This window comes from Sarcophilus harrisii, chromosome 3, assembly GCF_902635505.1.
Source record: "Sarcophilus harrisii chromosome 3, mSarHar1.11, whole genome shotgun sequence".
Taxonomy (NCBI): domain Eukaryota; kingdom Metazoa; phylum Chordata; class Mammalia; order Dasyuromorphia; family Dasyuridae; genus Sarcophilus; species Sarcophilus harrisii.
In genome coordinates, this window is record NC_045428.1 from 173,474,347 (window position 1) to 173,496,324 (window position 21,978).

The window sequence follows — 21,978 nt, forward strand, 5'->3', positions numbered from 1 at the left end:
CTATGTGTAACTTGCTATTCTTTTTAAACATATAACAGTTATCATATAAATTTATCTTTTTTTCTTTTTTCTTCCCTCCCCTAATTCTCTTCTATAGATGCCCACCATTAGATAAAAATAGGGCTGTGTGTGTGTGTGTGTGTGTGTGTGTGTGAATACATACTTCTATTTTTCAGTTTTTTCCTCTGGATCCAGTTAGTGTCTTTATAGTTAATTTGGGTGTTTATAATAGTCAAAATAAGTTATTCATTTAGTCATTCTTAAAACAATTTTACTATTACTGTGTATAATGCTCTCTTGGTTCTGCTCATTTTACTCTTCATTGTTTCTTACAAGTTTTTCCATGTTTTCCTGTAAACATTAGCTCATTATTTCTTATAGCACAGTAGTTTTCTATCACAATCATATACACATAATCCAAGTAATTCTAGGTGAGGAAAACTGTGGTTGAGAGTTACTGTAAGACCTTATATCAGTGATTTCTCTTTATGTATCCAGATTATAATGAAGCAGATGATTCCATTTGGAAGGAAACTGAAGAAAGGGATCTCCAGGACATCCTGAAGTTGTCGCAGGCACACAAAATCATTCTGTTCAAGAAAAACATTTTACCAATTGTTATTTTAAAGGAGAAAACTCAGTCAGACTAATTAGTGATAATCATGTTAATCTTCACATTTTTTGGAGGTGGTTATTATTTACGAACCATTCAATTCTTAAGTATCAATTTTTTAAAAAGTATCAATTTTATTATGTCTTTATCTAATACACTTAGTCAAAGCAGTTCATGGGATGGGTTACATTCAATGAAATGCCTCCACAATGAGTTGGAAAGTGACAAACTTTTCAGTCATTTTTTGCTCTCTACTGACACAATTTAATGAATTTAATGAACTTCCTCACCCCCACTCTCCAACACACACACACACACACACACACACACACCCCTACTATATTGTTTTCCAGATATGTGGACATGGTCTTTATTTTCTTTATTTTCCTACTTTGGATATCATAAGAAATGAGTCAAATTCTTCAACGCTATATCAAGGCTCAGGGCAAAGTTTCATAGGTTTGCACAATAAAATCAGGAATGGGAGATGGCCTAGACAGGTCTGCAAAGAAGTAGAAAAAGAATGGATGTGAAATTGTCCTAGAATTATGCCTTGGACAGAAGCAGTCTTGTGTCCATATAAGCATTCTTCTGGAAATATGACAGTAGTCACCTACTATCCACTCCAACATTTTCCTATACTGTTCTCCATATATCACAAATAAGTGAGTTTTAAGTTACATATGAATTTTGATCATATATATGAGGTGGACTATAAGAAGCATCTCCCTGTATGGGAGACCTCAAGGAAAGACAAGGAATGTTTGAATATTATTAAGTAGAATAGATTGTTGATCCACACTTTTGGGTTTCTTGTTATATTCCTGAACTTTGTAAAAAAGGCATCACAGGAGTCATTTTGTAGAGTTACAAAGTGAATAGAAAATAATGGATCCTACAAATACAGACCACATACTAGCCATAGGCAGGGACAACCCCACTTTTACTCAGATATGAAGTTTTCAGCTTTCAAAGCACAAATTTTTGAAATAAGAGTCACTCAAATATAAAAAAAAACTTGATCCTGGTGTTCCTCTGCCAAAGATGCTTTGTGCTTTGCATGTAGGTGGAGCTATAGAGACCCTGATGATATGCCCCCTGAAGCACTTGATCAAACATTGATTGCTTTAACCTCAACAGGACTAGCTGGCTGTATAACATGCATCTTTGTAGTTATTACTGAATAAAAGTGAAATCAAGGACACTTTGTATGTTATTTTATTTCTATGTAGAGAAAGAAAAATGTTTCATTTCAGGATAAAACTTGGAAGTAGAAGGGTAGGATCACTTAACCCACCTTGGGAAAAGCTAAGTATAGTAGGGTATTGTACCTCACCACTACCAAAAAACACTGTTAGGGTACTATAATATTTTAGAACTAGATAAGATCTCAAGTGGTCATCTTGTTCAATCTGCCATCTTTTCCCATCCTTCTACCATTTGAAGACCTCCAGAGATAGGGAACTCATTATGTTCTGAGGCAGCTTTCCCCCCATTTTGAATACTGTAAAATACCACTTACTTTTTGGCTCCTCTATTTTCTTGTTTCATATTGATCTTGGATTCTGTTAAAATCTCTTTGTCTTTTTCATGCTGATGGGTGCTGATTTTTGGAATCAAGACTTTTCATTTATCCCTGTTAAATTTCCGCTTATGTTTCTGGCATGGGGAGAACATAAGATGAATGTCAGAAGAAAATATGCAAACAAAGGAAATGGAGTTCACCTGTCCTTGGCACACTCTATCTAACACTCCCCCAGGGAGAAAGAATCAGAGTAAGCTGGATCCACCAACCTAAAGGTCAATGAACAGAGGCTAGTGTAAACCCAAAGCAGAAAAGAACAGTGAAGCACTATAAGAAATTCAGACACAGTCACATAACCCACTTTGGGAACATAGCAGAAAGGGACCTGGGGGCATGCATGCACCATTACTCATTAGGTCACCCAATTGCCCCCACCACTACAACAGGTTTCTAATGGACTTTTATAGCTACTCCTGCCAGATACAGCTGAGTAATTCTCTTCCAAAGTGGGGAGTACCTCAGTTCAGGCAGAGATTTCTCTTTCGGAAAGCAGTTAAAGGAAGGAATCTGTAGGAAAACTTGACATTGTTGAAGTTTCTCCAGGCTGGAAACAAAGTTCTGACAGAAGAGGCAATATTTTTCCTGTTTGCAGGGGAAAAAGTGGTCCTGTTCCTGTGGAAAGAGATTGAAGTAAAATCTATTGTCCTAGATTGCCGTATAGACTAGAGTATAGAGGGAGGAAAAAAAACACAAATAAAATGAATGGCTTTAATGATGATCCTGCTGTTTATGAGAAGATTTAGGAGCCAGAAAACACTTGCATTAATAAAAATACACATCTCATTATATATATTTATATGTATCATGTCTGAATAAACTTCTTCAGGAATTTAATCTTAGGCTAAGCCCAAAGGCAAATAAATGGGTGGAAAAAGAAATAATCAGTTCAAGAAGAAATGGTGAGTCATCTTAAAGAGTCAAAGCAAATCCAACAACGCACTTTTGTTTTGACTTAAATTTGTTTGGCTAAATTGGATAATATTTTCTTGACCTTTTGAATCAATTCTATTGAGTATCCAACATACTTAGCTGATAATCCTTTGGATGGACCTACTAATAAATCAATTAGTTAATAGTTAGCACTTGCCATATTTTCTGGAATTATCTTTGTCCAAGCACCCAAAGTCAATTTTCTCTTGAAAAGATAGTTTCTCAGGAAGCTAGATGGTGCAGTGGATACAGCATTGACGATAGAAGGAAGAGGATCTGAGTTCAAATCTGGTCTCAGATACTTAATATTCCCTAGCTGTGTGATCCTGGGTAAGTCACTTAACCCCATTTTCCTAGCCAAGAACAAAAAGTAAAAGGAATGTTTTTGGGGCTGATAGATGGAGCAGTAGATAGAGCACCAGCCCTGAAGTCCTCCTGACTTAAATTCCTCTTGAATTAAAATCTGACTTCAGACACTTAACATTCCCTAGCTGTGTGACCCTGGGCAAATCACTTAATCCCAATTGCTTCATAAAAGGAAAAAAAATTGAATCTTCTTAGTTTTAGTTGTTCCATTTCAATAAAGGATAGTGTAGGGGACAAAGGATGATCCTTATGAGGGAAAAGTCTTTTTCTTGTGACTTTGAAGAGCAGAGAAACTAGGTAAGTGAGCTTAGCATCATACAATAAGTCTGCTGGAAGACACCTGAATCCAACTCCTTATTTTATTGTTGTACAAACTAAAGTATGTTTAAGTTGGAATGAAAACTGAAGTATGTAGAGAGGTGACTTGTCTGAATTTAAATATCTGGTTAATAGTAGTAATTTGTATGGCGTCAAGACATGAAATACAAAAGTCTTTGATGAAATTAAAATTAGCATTACAGAGTAATAAAAAAGGCCATTGTAGGTGTGCACAGGTTGCAGCATATAAACCAGTGAGCAACTCTGAAAAACAAGTATAAAAGATTTCATCAAGGAATTGTATGATAAAAAAGAAGATGGAATGGTCACATGGTAAGGGTGTTGAGATATCAGATGGATAGCCTTAGTGTCCCAAATGACATTCTTTTGATGTCTGGAGAAAGTGAGAAAAGCCCCCAAGTTGGAAGGTTATAACCCTGTGGCAAACTTATGGGAAGTCATGGACAAGAGTCATAAAGACTTGGCATAAATTGATGAATTTTCAAGTATATTATTGAAAGGAACATCCAAATTGATGAGATCACATGTAAGTATTCAAGTACTTCATTCAGTAGCCAAGCCAGGACTAGAACCCAGGCTCCTGACACCATTTTCCATAGCTCTGTTTTTTAAGTTGCCATGACTTTGCTAGGAATCTCCACAGAGACTGATAGCTTTGTTGACTTTGGTTTAACCTGAATCTTATTTTTATCTATACACATTGTATAATGTAAGGCTGTATAAATGAGGGATCTGTTTGTAAGTAACCTTTATCATCAGGTGATGAATCAAATTGTAAACAATTCAAATGAGGAACAAAATTAATCTGAGAACTATGTGTTTATCTGAAAGACATTTTACAGGCTAACTGTGAAAGTACATTCTTTGACTACAACCCATGACAGGGTCATTCTGAGGGAGAACTAATCACTTAGTAAACAGAGAAAAGTGTGATGCGTATACTTAATAAGCCATTATAGAGGGAAAAGCAAACTCCTACCTTCAAGTAATATTCTCAAAGGATGAATGGCTTGGATCCAAGCACTAGATAAAAATATTTATGCACGTATACATAAATACACATGTGTGTTATGTGAACATATACATATGTGTATATACAGGCATGTACATGCACATACTACAAAACCTTTTGCTCTCAACTCTTTCATACAGAGGGAGCACCAAATGGAGGTGAACACACAAATATGATATAAATAAATGTGATACATAAATATATCATACTAGTGATATATTTAAGGGGGCAGGAAATTTTGAGATAAAAAAAACATTGAACTATAAGCCATATGAGCTATAAGGATTCTGATTCAACCTTCTTTCTTGAGTACATTTTTTTTTTGGCTTTGTTGGATATTCCCTTTGGAATGGAGTCAAACTCAGTATGTCCAAAAATGAAGATAATCATTTTCCCCTTCAAAATTATCACTCCTTCCGATTTCTATTTTGTTATTTTCTATAGTACTACCATCCTTCCAGTCTTAAAATTTTTGAGTCATTTTGTTATTCTTCCCTCTCTAACCCCCAATTTATTATGTTTGCTTAGGGCTTTCCTTTGCCCTGTATCACAGTATCATAGTTACCTATGAGCACATCATATCCCCCTTCCCCCCCCCCAATTAAATCTGAAACTCCTAGAGCACAAAAAACATGGTACAACTTTCATTCTAGCATTCCCCATTTCTAATATCTAACACAATGTCTTTCTTATGGTAGGAAAGTTAATAAATATTGAATTGAGTGGAATTGAGTTGAAGCAAAAACAAAAATTAAAGGGGAGGACTAAACTCATACTCAGCAGAGCTACTTGGTATCACATCCAATAATGTCCTTCCCAAAGAGCTTTTCAATCCACTTTCCCCTATTTGTACTTAGCCCTAAGGATTTGAACTACCAGAGGGCTTTAATGTTTCAGTGAATGGCAAAACTGGCCTTGTCAAAGAAGGGACAGTCACAGTCTGCCAAGACTGCTTGCTCTGGATTTTCTCATCTTGTCTTGGTTTTATGCCAATTCTTCTTTGAGATGAAAGAAACAGTGTGGTTCAGTGGGCTGTATAACAAACTCAGGACCAAGAATTCTAACCAGGGCTTTGATACCACTGTAGTACTGGTTCTGTGGAGTGGTTATTTAAAACTTTCAACCATTTATTAAAGCTTCTGTGCATTAGTACATTCCTCTGAAAAGAGGGACTAACAATACCATTTTAACTCACCAGATAACAGTAAGGGATGGCTAGCAAAAGTGATAATAAAGCACACTGGAAACTGAACAGCTAGCTATTAACTAATGCTAACATGAGATTACCTCTCTACTCCTCAAGAGAGAAATAGGGCTGTGGTAAACCAGTGGAGAAACAGCATGGTTCTTAAACCACTTAAAATAGGGAGTGGTCAGGGCATCTTGGAGGCTGGTTTCTGCTTGTCCCTTGATCCCTAGGGAAAAGATTTTATTATTCCGCTTTAAACACACCATTAAAAAAACTCTTTTTTTCCAGGAACCACCTTGACTACCCACATCTGGGGAACTCTTTTCCCTTTCTGCCAAATATAAATTTGTATGGAAAAAATCCAAATGAAGAAAAATGGGTAAAGTTTTCTCTACTCTGTATTTGGATGAGAATATTACAGTTCTCAGGAGGACTAAAATCTAGATTCTCCTAGTAATGGGGGTTTGTTCCAATATTTGGTGGAACATAAAAAACAAGTATTCTGCCTGAACTAGGCATTAGTACTCAACCAGTAGCCTTAAGATTTTGATTCTAGTCTGTATTCAGCTGCTAAATAGTTATAGTGACCTTGATCAAATCATAGGATCATAGATGGAGAATTAGGAAGGTCTTTAGTAAGCTTCTGGTAAAATGAGGAACTTGCATCTGGGTAACATCTCAGATTCTTCCTCCCAATTTGGATATTCTCAAGTTCTTTAATTCCAATGGGTTTCCCTATTTGAAAGTAACCTTTTGGACCAGTGACAAATTCTGCTTGCTGACTCTCAAGGGATTATATTACTATAGAAAATAAAACAAAACTGCCAATTTAGAAGTTTAAGTCCTTACAATTTGTTAAGATAAAAGAAGCACCCTTTCTACAATGTCCTTCTTCCTTTTACCACAATCAACAGGCAACAAACTCAGATAAGACACAGAAATTTGGTTTCAGTAATCTTAAAATGTGGAAGAAGCACAAAACCCAAAGGAAGGAACAATTGACTCAAGGAAATAGGAATTTTTATTATTAATTATTTAAAAAAACCCAATAGTCTTTCTATCCAGGGGGCAGAATAGGAAGCACATACTTCTCTTGGATGTTGGCAGCTAGCATCCCTAATCTCCTGAGTTCCAAGTCTTCCCCTTTGATCTCCAGCTGAGTGGGGATCCTGTTGAACCTGATTTTAGCAGATTCAGCTTAACAGATCTCAAGGATATCTAAAGGAAAGGGCAATTGTTCTTAATGCTGCTCATTGCCAGTCTGAAAAATATTTCTTCACCTTCATCATTGCCAGCCCATTACACCAGACTTGCTCCCACATCCTTTTTGAGGAAAGAATAGTCCTTGGAATTTTGAAGACAGGTAATACATGTTTCTGTGGTAGAGAATGGTATATATTTCCCTCCTGATTAGAGAATAATGTATCCTTGTCTAGTCAATCACACTCTATCTATAATGCAGTCTATCTCTAGGATGTCACAGAATGTTATGTCAAGCCATGCTACAAGCAGCACACAAGTCGAAATAGATTCCTCTGGGACACATAGCTCTACTCCAGCTGGAAACATAATGCCTTTTCATTCCTCACTCTGCAGTGTTTCCCCCCCGCCCTCATCATTTTGGATGTTTTCTGTAGTTGATAACAAGAGCCCTAGGTCCAACTGGGTGAAGTAGCCAATAGTACATTTTATATATGTGTGTATGTTTATGTTGAGGGGGACAGGGAGCTGCAGAGGAAAGACAGAGTGGAAAAGAGGAAAAGTAGGATGTGTGGCGGCTCAGAGAGATAGGTAGAAAATTGAACTGAGAGTAGGGTGAGAATTTAACAGGAGGAGAAGGGGGAGGAAGAAGAAGGGAAGAGAATGGAGAGGAGAAAGAGGAAAGGAAGGAGGAAGAGGAGGAGACAATATGGAAGAATGGAGTCTTGTTCTCATTTTAGAGATTCAGGCGAGAGCTGCTGTCAAATGAAAGGATGGAGAAAGAAAAGAATTAATAGAGACACATTCTGTTGGCTTGCTGTGCTCTGCCAGTTTTCTCACTCCTTAGCCTCTGGCCAGAGCACCATGCCAGGGACCCAGCAAAGTTGCTGTTATAGAAAAAGAAAGTTTTCTTCTTACCAGGCTTCCTATCTGCTTCCCATTCCTGACCCACCTAGAAAAACAGACAAAACTAACCAAGGCAAGGAGAGGCTCAGTGACACATATCAGTCCCCCTCCCCCCAAGTCTGGGAAATGCCAGAAGATTTCTGGCCACAAGGACTAAACGAATTACACCTATATGCATGTGAACCAAAAGCCATATATTTGGCAAGGTACGTCAGAATTGATCGTAATGAAGGATCACTGTACTTACTATGCCAACAAAAACAGTGAAGAGACAGTTCCATTTCCCTATCCTTCCCCTCCCCTCTCTTCTCCTTATCCTCTTCCTCCTTACCCTATCTTCCTTTCCTTCCTTTCCTTAAAAAGAGTAGCAGCCATTTCGGAAAAGAAGGCACTTTGGCCTTCTTATCGGCTGTAAATTCTTTCTGAAGATTTGTTTTCCTTTCACCTCCTTGAGAGGAAAGCAATACATTCTCTTTCACTTATTCTTGCTGAGATCAATAAATATTGGAACAATCCATTCTTGATGAATTTGTTTTGGGGCTCAAATTGTACAGGATCTCCTAGGATATTTGGTCTTCTTGTTTATTTCTATCTCAGTATCTAAACTTAATATCTTTCTAGATAAATTTTGGAGAGAGGGAGGAGATAGGGACATTTACCCTCCATTGACACTGTGAGGAAGAAGAACTTTTATAAACAAGAACTCCAAATTTAAAGTTTTCTAACTTTAAACCCTAGGTTAATCATCTTCATTCTGAAGTTTTGTTGTAAAATTTCATCTCATTCAAACTTTAAATGATTATGAAATTGTAGGACTAAAACTACAAAGACAAAGTAGAATAAAGAATTGAAATAATTACTGTCTAAATTTTAAAGGAAAGATTCCACTGCTTATTTAGGTAAGGGAGAAGAACATTATAAAGCCTATCCTTATAAAGCCTGTCTAGATCATTATCATTATTATTATTTCCTCTATCTTTATGTAAGTCCTCCACTAAAGTACTACTCGCATACTTCTTGGACATAAGAGGTAACTTATGTATGCATATCTTTATGCACACATACACACATGTATATGTATATATTTATGTGTACAAAACATGTGTGTATATTATGTTCACCACACTAGACTCTCAAAGGGAAGTGGGCAAAAAGCCAAAAAAAAGAAATGGTCCCTGAACTTACATGTGTGTGTGTAAGATTTAAATCATATACATAAATGAATATGAGAAGGGAGGATGCAATAACTGGTCATATCAGAGAAATATTCTCTTTGGCTATACATTTGGACCAACTACTGGCAAGTCATATCAGTATGAAAAGGTTTGGGGTACTGATCAGGGATAACCTGTATTTTTATCATCCAAGGGTGACTTTTAAGAAATTTCACTGAAATTCTTTCTTCTTTCAGTAGAAGAAATACCCATGATCAGGGTGCCACCTAGCAGAGCACTTTGAAATTCTATATCCTTAAAGTTCTCTAGGACTTTGTAGAATTTTTACACCAATTATCTCTATATATTTTTTAGTTCTATGAAACTTTGATGTTTATTGTTTCACCTGATTTTCAAAACAACTCTATAAAGTAGAGAGAATTAATGTTGCCATCCCCAAAATGCAGATGAGGAAGGGGGGGGGGGTGAGTCTGAAATCACAAGATTATTTGTCATTCAGAGGGTTACCCAAAGCTAGGTCTTCTGACTATCCTGGGCTTTTAAAAATTCAGTAAAATTCACCAAGAATTTGGATTGGAACCCACCACTGAATTCGACAGTCCAGACTCATAATTTCAAATAATCTGTACCACTAATTTAATTAAACAAGGTAAAATTTCCACAACTAACCCCAATGGTCAGTACTATTTCTTTTGACTTCTGTGATCTTCACTTTGGAAAAAGAAATTGCCCCATTTCAGTTTACTTAACTTCAAAGAAAAAGTTGCAGGCCAGGAGTCTAGAATTGGGACAGATCTTCCTTTCTAAATATAAAAAGTCTACTAAAACTCAATTGTCAATAAAACTCCTGGATATTAATCTCACTGAAACTAAAGGATCCATAGGAACAGTGACAAGAAAACTCTCAGGGAAAACCTCTTCTTCCCTTCTTTCTCTTCATTTTTCTATGATTCACCGAGTTAGAGACAATGCTTGCTGTAAGAAAGGTTTAAGCTTTCCACACATAAACTACCTTTCCTCCCCATCCCATTACCACCCCACAGAATTTCAAGATTTCATTCTTTTTCAAATAGTAGGACAATGATCAAGTCTGATAGAACTCAGAGCCCTAAGAATTTGGGAGGAGAGTCAGAATTGTGGAAAGACCCCTAAATTAGGCACGAGGAGACCTGGGTTTGTGTTCTGCTTCCTAGCTTTATGACCTTGTACAAGCTACCTAATATTTCTGAATTTTAGGTGCCTTACCTGTAAAATGGGGGTACTAACAATAATATTTATAACACCTATTTTACAGGGGCATTTTGAGAAAACTGCTTTGTAAACCTCAAGTGTGTTATATAGAAATAGAGTTATCTTCTTTCCCTGAGCCCAAGGTATCTTTCAATCTCATTAAATTATAAAATTCTCTCTCTCTCTCTCTCTCTCTCTCTCTCTCTCTCTCTCTCTCTCTCTCTCTCTCTCCCTCTTCCCCACCTTTCTTTTGTGATAGAAGGGAATAATTACTTAGACAATATTAAGAGACTAATAGCTTTATAATGTACCTTCTGGATTTGGGGAAATAAATATCCCCATAAAGTTAAGAGTTTACTTTTCATCTCAACCCAGCAAACAACTTTTAACATCAGAATCCCGTTTTCCTCTAGAAGGTACAAGATTGTTGTTAATCTGCTTTCAGATAGCTCTGAAAGTAGAAGCAGGTGTCTTTTAAGGAAAAGAAAGGTAACAAGTGAGAAACCCCAAGAATATTCTGAAATAGTTTTCGAAAGGATCTTACCATCACATATTAATTTTGCATAGATATCTACATTCCAATGACTCCAGAGAGTGATTTACAAAGTGTCAGTATAAAAGGGAAAGGGCGAAGTGGAGGAACACAAGGGGAGATAACCGTTCAATAATTAGTCATATCCTCTATGGAGCATAACGATTTTTGCTGCTTCCGTTAGGTGGCGCTAAAGACTTTGCAACCACTTGTAAAAAAATGTGTTTTTACACAAACACAAAAGTCCGAAACAAAAAGAAATGACATACAAAAGGAGAAGACTTGGAGTGGGGGAGGGGATGCATATTACGCGCATGTAAAATCGATAGTATTAAAATATAAAGCAAAATATAGTATTGAAAAATATGATTAAAATGGTGAGGGAAGAACAGAAGCCCTCAAACAAGAAGGTCCACATTCAGTTTAAGTTCTATGGTGATAACTTTCTCTTTTCTTCCCTTCCCTTCCCTTCCCTTCCCTTCCCTTCCCTTCCCTTCCCTTCCCTTCCCTTCCCTTCCCTTCCTTTCCCTTCTCTTCCCTTCTCTTCTCTTCTCTTCCCTTCCCTTCCCTTCCCTTCCCTTCCTTTCCCTTCCCTTCCCTTCCCTTCCCTTCCCTTCCCTTCTCTTCTCTTCTCTTCTCTTCTCTTCTCTTCTCTTCTCTTCTTTTCTCTTCTCTTCTCTTCTCTTCTCTTCTCTTCTCTTCTCTTCTCTTCTCTTCTCTTCTCTTCTCTTCTCTTCTCTTCTCTTCTCTTCTCTTCTCTTCTCTTCTCTTCTCTTCTCTTCTCTCTCTTCTCTTCCTTTCCTTTTTTCTGTATTACCCCTCCTCCCCCTTTTTCCTTCCCCTTCTCCATCCCCCTGTCCTTTTCTCCCCGCTTTCTTCTCCTCCCCTCTCCTCCCTCCCTCTTCTTCCCGTCTTTTTCAATTTATGCTAAAATTAGTTTCTCTTCTAAACCTGGAAGAGAGCACAAGAGATCCTGGAACAAAAAAGATCCAAAATCGCCAGGCCTAGAAAAGAATAACTTTCCCAACTATAAAATGTGTTATTATTGGAAGCAAAAATAAATGACATTCAAAGGTACATCCCTAGGGACACCTGCCATGTCAGAGCAGCAGGTTTCAGGAAACTTGTATTCGTCTAACCGTTAAAATATTAAGGAGAGAAACTCTGGAGGGGAGAGAAGAGAGATTAATGCTATGAAAAAAAAAATATGGAACTTCAGTTTAGATTCAAACCTCTAAAACAGGACATATTATAAAAGCCTTTTCAATCCTGAATTACTTTCTAAGAAAATGTTTTTAAAGGAACATACTAGTATAGTTTGTGCATTTGAAAAGTTGATTTTGTTAACAATCTTAAGCTCTAGACTCCGAGAGTGTTTTCAGGTTATTCAGGACTGTACAACGTCGCAGACAAAAGTAATGATACTTATATAAATTCAAATCGCTTTTCGGGTTTTCCTCCTAGGTCTGTGATATATGTGGAAAAATAGTAACTATTTCACTAAGCAATCTTCTAAAGTGTCCTCCAATACACCCAAAGTTCCAAACCTTCTCGGATTCAAACTGCTTCCCTAGCAACCGGATTCCATCTCTTAAGTTCTATCTGGCGGTCTAGGTGTATAGGTTCAAACCTAGGAAAATGGGCCCCAAATACCGTAAGGGGAAAAAAAATTCCCTTTCTGGTTGTGAACTTTCCCTGTTGGTAAGTTCTCCTTTAAGAAATGAACTGTTCCCTATGAATATTTAATGCTGTTTGTCTGAAGTATCCAGATGACGCGGACTGGAGCCTGCCTTACATACAGGTCCTGAATTATGGTGGAGTAAATCAGCACCCTCTAAACGTACCCACAGCAACGAGTTCTGGTGGCATCTAGTTGCTAATGCTATTAAACATACGTATTCCAAACGAGAGAAAAGAAAAGGTTGGGAGAGGAAGAAAGAGGAGGGGGACGGGGGATTAAAAGGAGGAAGAGGTTGAAGGAAAAGGGGCTGGGGCAGGGGAACCTAGGCTTAGGGGTGAGTAAGATATTTTGTTCATTTCCATAAGAAAGCTGAAATCACAGTTGGAAGCAGGATTTCTTGCCCCAACAGCCCCCTTTCTGCAAGAAGCAGGCTCGAGAGCTCAGAGCCTTAAGTGTGTACTCTTATCTTTGACTGTGTAGATAAAATATGGTTTCATATTTTGCTCAAAATGAGACCGGTTTCCTGTCTGTGTATCGAGTGGAAGAACATCGTAAGGGTAAGTCTAAAGCTTGGGTTAGCTGGAGAAGGAAGGGGATAGAGGATTTGGAGCTGGGGGTGGAGGAGAGAGAGAGGAGACGAAGCAGGAGGCTATTTAACTTCCAGATCACTCCTAGACCGAGAGGACAGAAATGAATATGAAATAATCGAGTTTAATAAATAAATGGGGGTGGGTTCTCACCATTGTTGAAAAGGATATGAATGTTCTAGTGACTCTTCCCGAAGAGAAGAGGGAAATGATGTCAGAAGACTCCCTACCCAGTTGATTTTCAAATGGGAAGGAGACACCTTCATTACTCCTTAACTAACCCCCTTCCAGCGAATGAACAAAGTTAACTTTCTTCTTCGATTCCAAATGCGGCTCGGAACTTCTACTTTTGCATTGAGTTACTTTTCAGTATGAACAGTAGACATGAGTCCTCAGTTCTATAGTGTGTGTGTGTGTGTGTGTGTGTGTGTGTGTGTATGTATGTATGTATGTATACTAGGTACTTTACGATTCCATCTGGAGAAATTAAAACCCAGATCTGTAATGTTTATTCTTAGATAGTTTACAAAAAGCGAAAAATGTGTGAGACACATGTCTGCAAATATAACAAAAGTACTTTCCCTTATGCTTAAAAAAAGTTTTATGTAAATGGCATCATTTTACCAACTTTACACCACCTGTACTTTACAGTGAACCTAAATCGGGTTACACAAAAAGCACCAATCAGATCCAGCAAGTAAATGCCAATTATAACTATTAATGAGTTTGTTACCAAAAATTACAGTTAAGGAATCTAAACTTGCCCATAGTAATCAAGAACTTTGTTTTTTTTTTTTTAACTCTTGTTTTAATACATCGCTACTAGATTTTAAAAAAATTACCCCTAAATCCCCTCTCCCAAAAAGAAAGAACTAATGGAGAATATGTTTTTACATTTCTCCCCAGGAAGCAACTATGGTTAGTGCTGGATTTATTACTTTTTGTAAACTTTATTGCTATTTCGTGTAAATTATGGAAACTTAGTTCCTTGGAGTGTCGGGTTACAAAAACTTGTAATTGACGATATAAGTTACAACATCTCTTCGCTCGATTATAAAGCCAGGGAATCTTCTTATCCCTTTGGTAACGTCGGAAACTGGGAAGATTTGAATGAAGGAACGTATAAGGCTTCAAACATAGCAGTTAATCTAGGGAATACTGGGAGGTGAGGAAGAGGAGGGAAAGGGTAAGAAAGTAGAAGAAAGTGCTTGTTCCCTCCCCCCACCCCCAATGGATTTGGCCAGTCACAAGCCCAGTCTCAGTTTGAAAGGCAAATACCCAAAACAAAACAAAACAAAAAAAGTGGAGATTGTGGGGAGATCGAAATTGTAAAATCTTGTGTGGATTGCTATCTTTCTTTTCTTTCTTTCTTTCCTTCTTTCCTTCCTCCTTTCCTTCCTTCCTTCCTTCCTTCCTTCCTTCCTTCCTTCCTTCCTTCCTTCTTTCTTTCTTTCTCTCGTTCTTTCTCTCTTTCTTTCTTATCGTTCGAGGCTAGGTTTTCCTCCTTTGCTCTTGCCTCTTTCTATATCATTGGGTCTTAGTGACATACAGATTTTTATTCAAAAAACAAGATTGTATGGAGAAACGGGATAGAGGAAAAGAAAAGCAGGAAAGAAGAGTCAGAGAGATGGAGTAAGAGAGAAAAAGTGAAAGAAGGAAAGGAAAAGGGGAAGGGGAAGATGAAGGCAGAAGAGAGAGGGGAGGAGAGGGGGGAGAGAGAGACATACACACATTCGCGCACGTGCTCGCACACACACACACAGACAGAGACAGAGAGACAGAGATAGACAGAGACAGAGACAGACATAGAGACAGAGACACACAGAGAGAGGCAGAGACAGACGTACACAGAGACACACAGAGAGACAGACAGGGACATAGATAAAGAGAGACAGAGACACACAGAGATACAGAGATAGAAACACTTGAAAATAGATTGCCACTGGAATCCAGAATTAGAAAGGACAGGGCATCTTTTTCTGTGGCTTTCAGCCAGTTATCATGAAGCAGGCTGTGGGCAATTGGGTGTTCAGAGAAAGAGCCGGCGGGTCAATAGGGTGGAGGTCACCTCTGCTCTTTACTTCATATCTCATCCTATTCTCAGTGGCCTTTAGGCCACTGGGTGCGTTAAAATGATGACTTTACATTCTATCTTATTTTAGATAATTCTCCCTGCATATCAGCTCGTCTGGTGGAGCTAAGGTAGCAGACATCTGGTTCTGATGTATTTCCCATGCTGGTATTGAAGTGCTTAGACTAAGATGGCAGCAAACATGAGTCGCTTGCAAGAAGTGCGTTCTTTTACCAGGCAGTGTAAAAGTTTTGACAGTTTCAGAGCCCTAAGTAGTAACCCTATTCCTAAGGCAAAAGGATACAACTTCATCTACCTGCTTGCTCTTTGGGCTTATTGTGTGTAGTTTTAAAATTACCAGGAAACAATGAGAAAAGGAGTTCCAGCTTCAGACCAGTGAAAGAGATCCTCTTTCTAAAATGGGGGCAGATATTGATATTGATCAAGGATGATTAGGGAGAAGAAAAAAAATTCCTCGAAAGAAGGAAGAACAGTTGCATTCTCTATTCAGGAAGAATCCTAGATCAGATAACTATTACCTATGCCTCACATAACTATAAGTGAGGCACCTGATCAGAAAATCATGTTTATTATAACTTTCTACAGAATAGCTGCTCTATCCTCAGAAGGTAAGCCCAACAAGATAGCTTCATTCTATGAAAAACAAAACAAACAACAACACCAACAAAAACCAGCAACACCACCAACAAACAAAAAACAAAAACAGGACCAACAATAATCACAAAAAACCTAGTGACCTGCTGCAAATGCACAAGATCATCACAAGCCTGTTCAGGTAGGATTAGAGCAAGCACCCCTATAATGCTATCCAGCTCAGAATACTCCTGGTCGCAGAAGGGGGTTGGGAGGTTGTTATGGACCTGCTGAAATTAGGCTAGGGAAATTTGAAAACAATTTTTATGCTTTTTTTTCCTCTTTCAATGAACCCTAGGCTAACTAAATAGACATCTAAAGAGAAAAAGAAGGAAGAGGATTCCTTTGGTTTTTTTTATCTTTTTTTTTTTTTTTTTTGTCTTGTTCATCCACTTGCATGCCCTCTTTTAAATTATATAAAGAATTGGAAACTGAGAAAAATAAATTACTTTAATTGATGATGTGCTATCCCCACCACATGGGCTAAGTTACTCTTGTGCCATGATTTTCTTCAGGAACTTTCAGAAATAGTGTTTGTGGAATTCTTAACAGGCCAGTTTGCTGAGAAACTGAGTGCTAACATTTTCTAAGAATTAAAGATGTCCTTTTTCTTGTCTTACAACTTAATTTTTTTTAAGTTGGCATCTAAACAGTAAACAAAGCTCTCCATCTTATATTTAAGGGTTAATAGTTGGCTGATAGCCCCTCCATAGAAAGACTGCTTTTTTCTTTTAATAACATCTCTCGTTCTAACCTCTTCCCACTCCAACCTTTAGAGACACATAACCTATACATATTGATTATGGTTGGGGGGAAAATTGTCATAAAAAGAGTATGACTTAGTCCAAAGATAACTATAGACAACTTTGAATTAAATTTATACAAACACACACATATGTATTTATCTTCCAGTCTAGGACACAGACACAGACACACTTATTTCTAGACAGGAAAAGATTTATTAAAGAGATTTATTTATTTTATGTGTGTGTACATATACACACATGTTTATATGTGTGTGTGTCTTAGAAAAGAAAACATTTTTTCTTTACCTTACATTTCTCTATGCCAGAATTGGACTTCTAATTTCATGAAATTCTTTTCAATACCCACTTTTTCTCATAGCATTTTTTTTAACAGTTAAGATAGCTAATAACAATAGCTAGCATTTATATGGTGACAAAGTTTGCAAAGTGCTTTATATATGTTATCTCATTTGATCTTCACAACTATCTGGTGAGGTAAGTGCTATTATTACCCCCATTATGCAGATGTGCAAATTGAAGCCAATCTGTAGGTTAAATTATTTTCTTGGATCACACTGCTAGTAAGTATACAGGGAAGGATTGGGACTCAGACCTTGAATCTAATATCAGCAACTCTTCCTACATTCCCTTCAGAGAGATATTTTAGTTAGTGGACATAGGGAAAATTAACTTCCCTTCTTTGGACCAGGATACTTGACAAGACATAACTACATTATGCAACATAAATTGTAATGAATAGAGCAGCCAACAATCCCTCTTATTTGCATTTAACTGGTATCACTTAGAGCCTTTCTAGTAGTGGGATAGTCACGGGGTGACTCATTTAAAAATTTTCTTATATTTCAGAAAAGGCAGTATAATATAGGTCTGAGCAAATGCTCCTGACCAGACAGACTTCTAGGATTAAAGCTTCATTCTAACTTTGTTCCCACAAAACTTTCCCTGGGGAATTTTGAGATGGAACATAAGAGTAAAGCAAAGCAATCCAGTTTTACATTTCTAGAAAGTAGGAAACATTATCATTCGTTAACTTAAATTTTAAAAGCTTGAATGATCTTTTTTGTAACAATGTTTTGTTTTTGTGGTTGATCACTTTTTGAAGTACCCCCTTATCCCACCTCCTTCAGTGGTCTTGGCCTGTCCCACTTTGTCCAAATGCACATAAAGAATGATTTGGAGACTCAGGTCAGGATTAATAAGATAAGTATTCATTAGGAACTTCAGTTCTACTCCTGAAATCTATCCCTAATCTATCTATCTTCTCTATCAGAAGTGTATTACCCGAGACCCTGTTCTGAAAGCATTTTCCTATTTTCTCAGAGAAAGAGACAGAGAACAAATGAGAAACCCTGAAAATAAGGATTTGGGGTTTCTTAAGATAAGGGATGGTTAGAAAATTGTACATCCTGAAGGCACTGAAATCAGAAGAACATATTTAGTTAGGAGATGACAGACTTTTTCTTCTTTTTAAAAAACATCTTTTAGGTTAGAGCCAAGCATTTCTTTTGATAGATTTCAGTGCTTTTCTCACATAGGGTTAGGGGATGAAAGGAGTATAAGTCACGGTCAAAAGCACTCCTATGTCCTTGTTTCCCATATCTGTTTTTTCTTCTAGAGTGACAAAAATGGGTTGGATTGTGGGTGGGAGATATAATAGAGATTAGGAGTTACAAAGAGAATTTAGGTTACTCAAGAAGTTAGGGAAGAGGGAAAAAGGAGATGGCTCTCTGTTGAATCTGCTTCAGATATTTGAGGGCATGTGGGTGTAAAGCTAAGAAAGCTGGGGGTCATATTTCTCATTTAAAACATCCTGCCTATTTAATTTGTAAAGACTACTGTAAATAAAACATCCCCATCCCATTCCCCTTTCTCATGACTTGATTATTAACATCTTTCTCTTTCTTGTTTCTCTCTCTAACCATGATCATTAGGAGAAGTAGCCACACAGGACGTGAAAGAGTCTCAGCAGGGCAAGAAAGTACCAGGGATGGTTAGGGTGGAGCCAGGGATCCCTGGAACACTCTGTCTTTGGCATCAGTGCTCCCAGAAAGTATATTTCTGCTTGTAACCTAAAACAAGCCCAAACCAGCTACCTAACTGAAGTCAACTCCGATCAACTTTCACAGTGCTACCACTACCCCCAGCCTGCCTGACAACAAGAATTAGCTTGGAAGCTAAACCAAACCAACACCAGAATCACCAACCCACATCATGCGATCAGTTTGGAAAGCAGGGACTGGACCCTCTCCTATTTCCCAACAGCCTCACCAAAATGGATAGATTCTTAAAACCCAGCAGATATCAGAGTGCCATTTAAAACCTAAGCACGTTTTTTGGAGCCTAAGGGAACAACTGACTGAATTCAGTGTCTCAGGAATTGGGTATATGACTGTAAGGTGTGTCATCCTTTAAAGATCTGTGTTACTAGTTTTGCATGAAAGCTTTGTTACAGCTTTGTTAGCGTGCTTGAATTCAGCCAATCTTATTCCTACCCCACCCTTTTTCTCCTCTTTAGAAATGCCTGACTGAGTTATTTTGAAGCTACCCTTTAAATATACTTTATGGGAAAGTTGCATACTCACTATACACCATGATCTCCTTCCTTTGCTTGTTGCAAGTAAACTGGGTTTTTACTCCCAGACTATTAACTGTGAATAGCTGACTTTCCCTTGACATATATGACTTATGAATGGGACTTCTGGTACTTTCACCACTACTGTTGAATACTTCTCTCTCCACTCCCATCCCCACGCCCACCCTCAACTCATCCAAGCAATAGTGGAGATAAACAGAAATAACCTGATATAGACAGACATGATAACCTAACTTGATTTTTAAAAGTTTAGCATCTTTTAACAACTAGCAACCAATTTTTAATCATTCCACAAGTTCACTGTTCCAGAAGTTTAAATATGGATTATGAGGATACATATTTTTTGGAGAATTAGGAATGAGTATGATAATTGTAAGATAACTTTGAAACTTGGAAAATAGAGATGTCTGAATTAAGAAGTGAATATATATTGATGTTGACTAAGTATACAATAAAATACACAATTTTCTATAACCTGTAAGATAGCTTTAGCCTATTTCAATTCATTTTTCTAGGGTTTTCTTTACCATTGATATAAGGGGGACAAATGCAATGCCTTTTATTAATCCCTCTCTGTCTCTGTCTCTTACATTTACCATATGCACGGCACAAATATCATCTTGGTTGTTTTTGCTCAGTTGTCCCAAATTATCGTATAATATGATTTATAGTTAGGGATGTCATGTGCAAGTGGGTACCTCCTATCTTAAGGCTTTTCCTTCCCTTGAAGCTATAGTTAAAGCTTGAAAAACAAAAGAGAAAGGTAATTGATATCCTTCTTTGTTCCTCTACCTCCTTAAACTAATAAAGGGAATCTGCCAAGGAAAGCTAGCCGAAACATCTGCATTTGTAAATAATACTGACTTCACATCCTCCTAACCTCAGCAATTAAAACAACTACTTACAAACAATAATAAAAACAACAACACCCAGGATAAAAGTAAAGCTTTAGGCAGATTTGTGCATCTAATTAAGCTTAGGACCAGAGCCCTCCAATCTTTGAGTTATGTATGAGAAGCTAGATAACTTCATTCTGTCTCTCCCTCTTTTCAAAAGCAACTTCAGAGATATTTCTAGTACCTGTTACAACTTTTCTTTCAGGATGGTTAAAAAAAATTCCCATATGGAAGAAAGCAAAGTGATTGTATCTAACCAGCTATCTTTAAGATGCTTTGAAGTTGAAAAGAAAGTTTCTTTGGCCCTTGCTCTGAAAATTTGAATAAATGGAGAACTAATATTCATAAATTTTTTTTTGACTTTGTTAGTGTGCTGGTGGTACTTCCTGAAGATTCCTGATTAGAGTCCATTGTATTTAATTTCTCTCTTTCCCAGATTACCAAACAAAGGGATTCAACATTGGAACCTGGGGGAAAAAATAAGAGACATGCTATACATTGGGAGGTCTACAGGTTATATTAGGCCATTTATAGAATACAAGAGCACAAATGAACCCTTTGTCCAACACCCAGGCTGTCCCTGTAATAATCTGAGTTGAATGAAGGTGACAGACAGAAGACTGATTTGCCCGTCCCATCCCAATTCTGTTTTACTGAGAAATCTTTGAAATGAGTATCTCTATTCCATTCTCTGAGTCAGGTCCCAGGTGACTAAAAGGGCTAGCCTGTTCTTCAAAGTCCTAGAAGACAAAGCAAATCTGAGTCCTCCCAGCATGGTTTATCATCTGCCTTACCCCTTTAAAATTATTCTTAAAATGATGTTCCTGTTTGATCTGACATAGCAAGACTGGCAACAGTTAATATTTGTGTCTTTTGTAAACATCCCGAAGCTTAGAGCTTCAAAGTCACTTAATTCACCTTAAAGAGTTCCTACACCCTTGATACTAACTTTTAGGAATAGAATTCATAGAAATGAATTCAACATTCATTATTTCCCACATCCTGTGGGTCCTAATCCCCTAGACCACTCTTCTCCTTTCCAGAAAGTGCCAGAGCAAAGAAATCTCCTTGAATAACGTGAATCAGTTCAGGGTTATGGGCAAAGAAAGTTCTAATATTTGAGTTCTAAATAACATCATAACAACAGTTTGTGGAGCAAAAACTTCATTCTATGCTGTATTGTATGTTAATTAATCTCTTTACACTGAAATAACTGAAGAAATTTGATAGACAAGTTTTAGCAGACTTCTTAACTACAACATCTTTTTAAAAGTGTACGTATATGTATTCATGCAAGTACATGTGTGAGTCTTAATATCCCTAACTACCTAGTCATTTACATTTCAGTTTCATGCATATATACATATACATATAAACATTAATATACACACTTTCTAACAAACTTCTGATAGAAAAGATGAGATCCAAATACCATTAATAAAATTTTACCTTCAGAATAGTGTATCTTATAAATCATCTCCCAAAAGAGCATTACTATAGTATAGTATAGTATTACTATAGTCCATTCTCATCTCTTTTTTTCTTTCTCTCTCAAAGTACAATCAAATATAGCCAATGTCCTCTTAAGAACACTTTTCTCTTCACTCTACAGTAAAGCTAATTTTTAAGGTCAATGTTTATTTCCAAAGAGG

At 37.3% G+C, this 21,978-nt stretch overlaps 2 long non-coding RNA genes across 5 annotated transcripts in view; one reads left to right on the forward strand and one right to left on the reverse strand.

The window, feature by feature from the left end:
- Nucleotides 1-344: 344 nt before the first annotated feature.
- Nucleotides 345-21,978, reverse strand: part of LOC116422290 — a 33,720-nt gene continuing 12,086 nt past the window's right edge. For 2 of the 3 annotated variants that reach the window (XR_004232870.1, XR_004232869.1), the window contains exons 2-4: nt 2,656-2,810; nt 2,136-2,272; nt 345-590 (exon numbers count right to left, since the gene is read on the reverse strand). This is a non-coding gene — a long non-coding RNA (uncharacterized LOC116422290). Of the gene's footprint in view, nt 591-2,135; nt 2,273-2,655; nt 2,811-12,386; nt 12,662-21,978 lie in introns of those variants that run through there. The other variant, XR_004232868.1, reaches the window with a different exon arrangement.
- LOC116422289 lies at nt 12,666-20,022 on the forward strand. Of its 2 annotated transcripts, none has more exons than XR_004232866.1 (3): nt 12,666-12,878; nt 13,239-13,315; nt 18,769-20,022. It is a non-coding gene; the product is annotated as an uncharacterized LOC116422289 (long non-coding RNA). The 2 variants fall into 2 exon arrangements; XR_004232867.1 differs by having other exon boundaries at nt 12,676-12,778.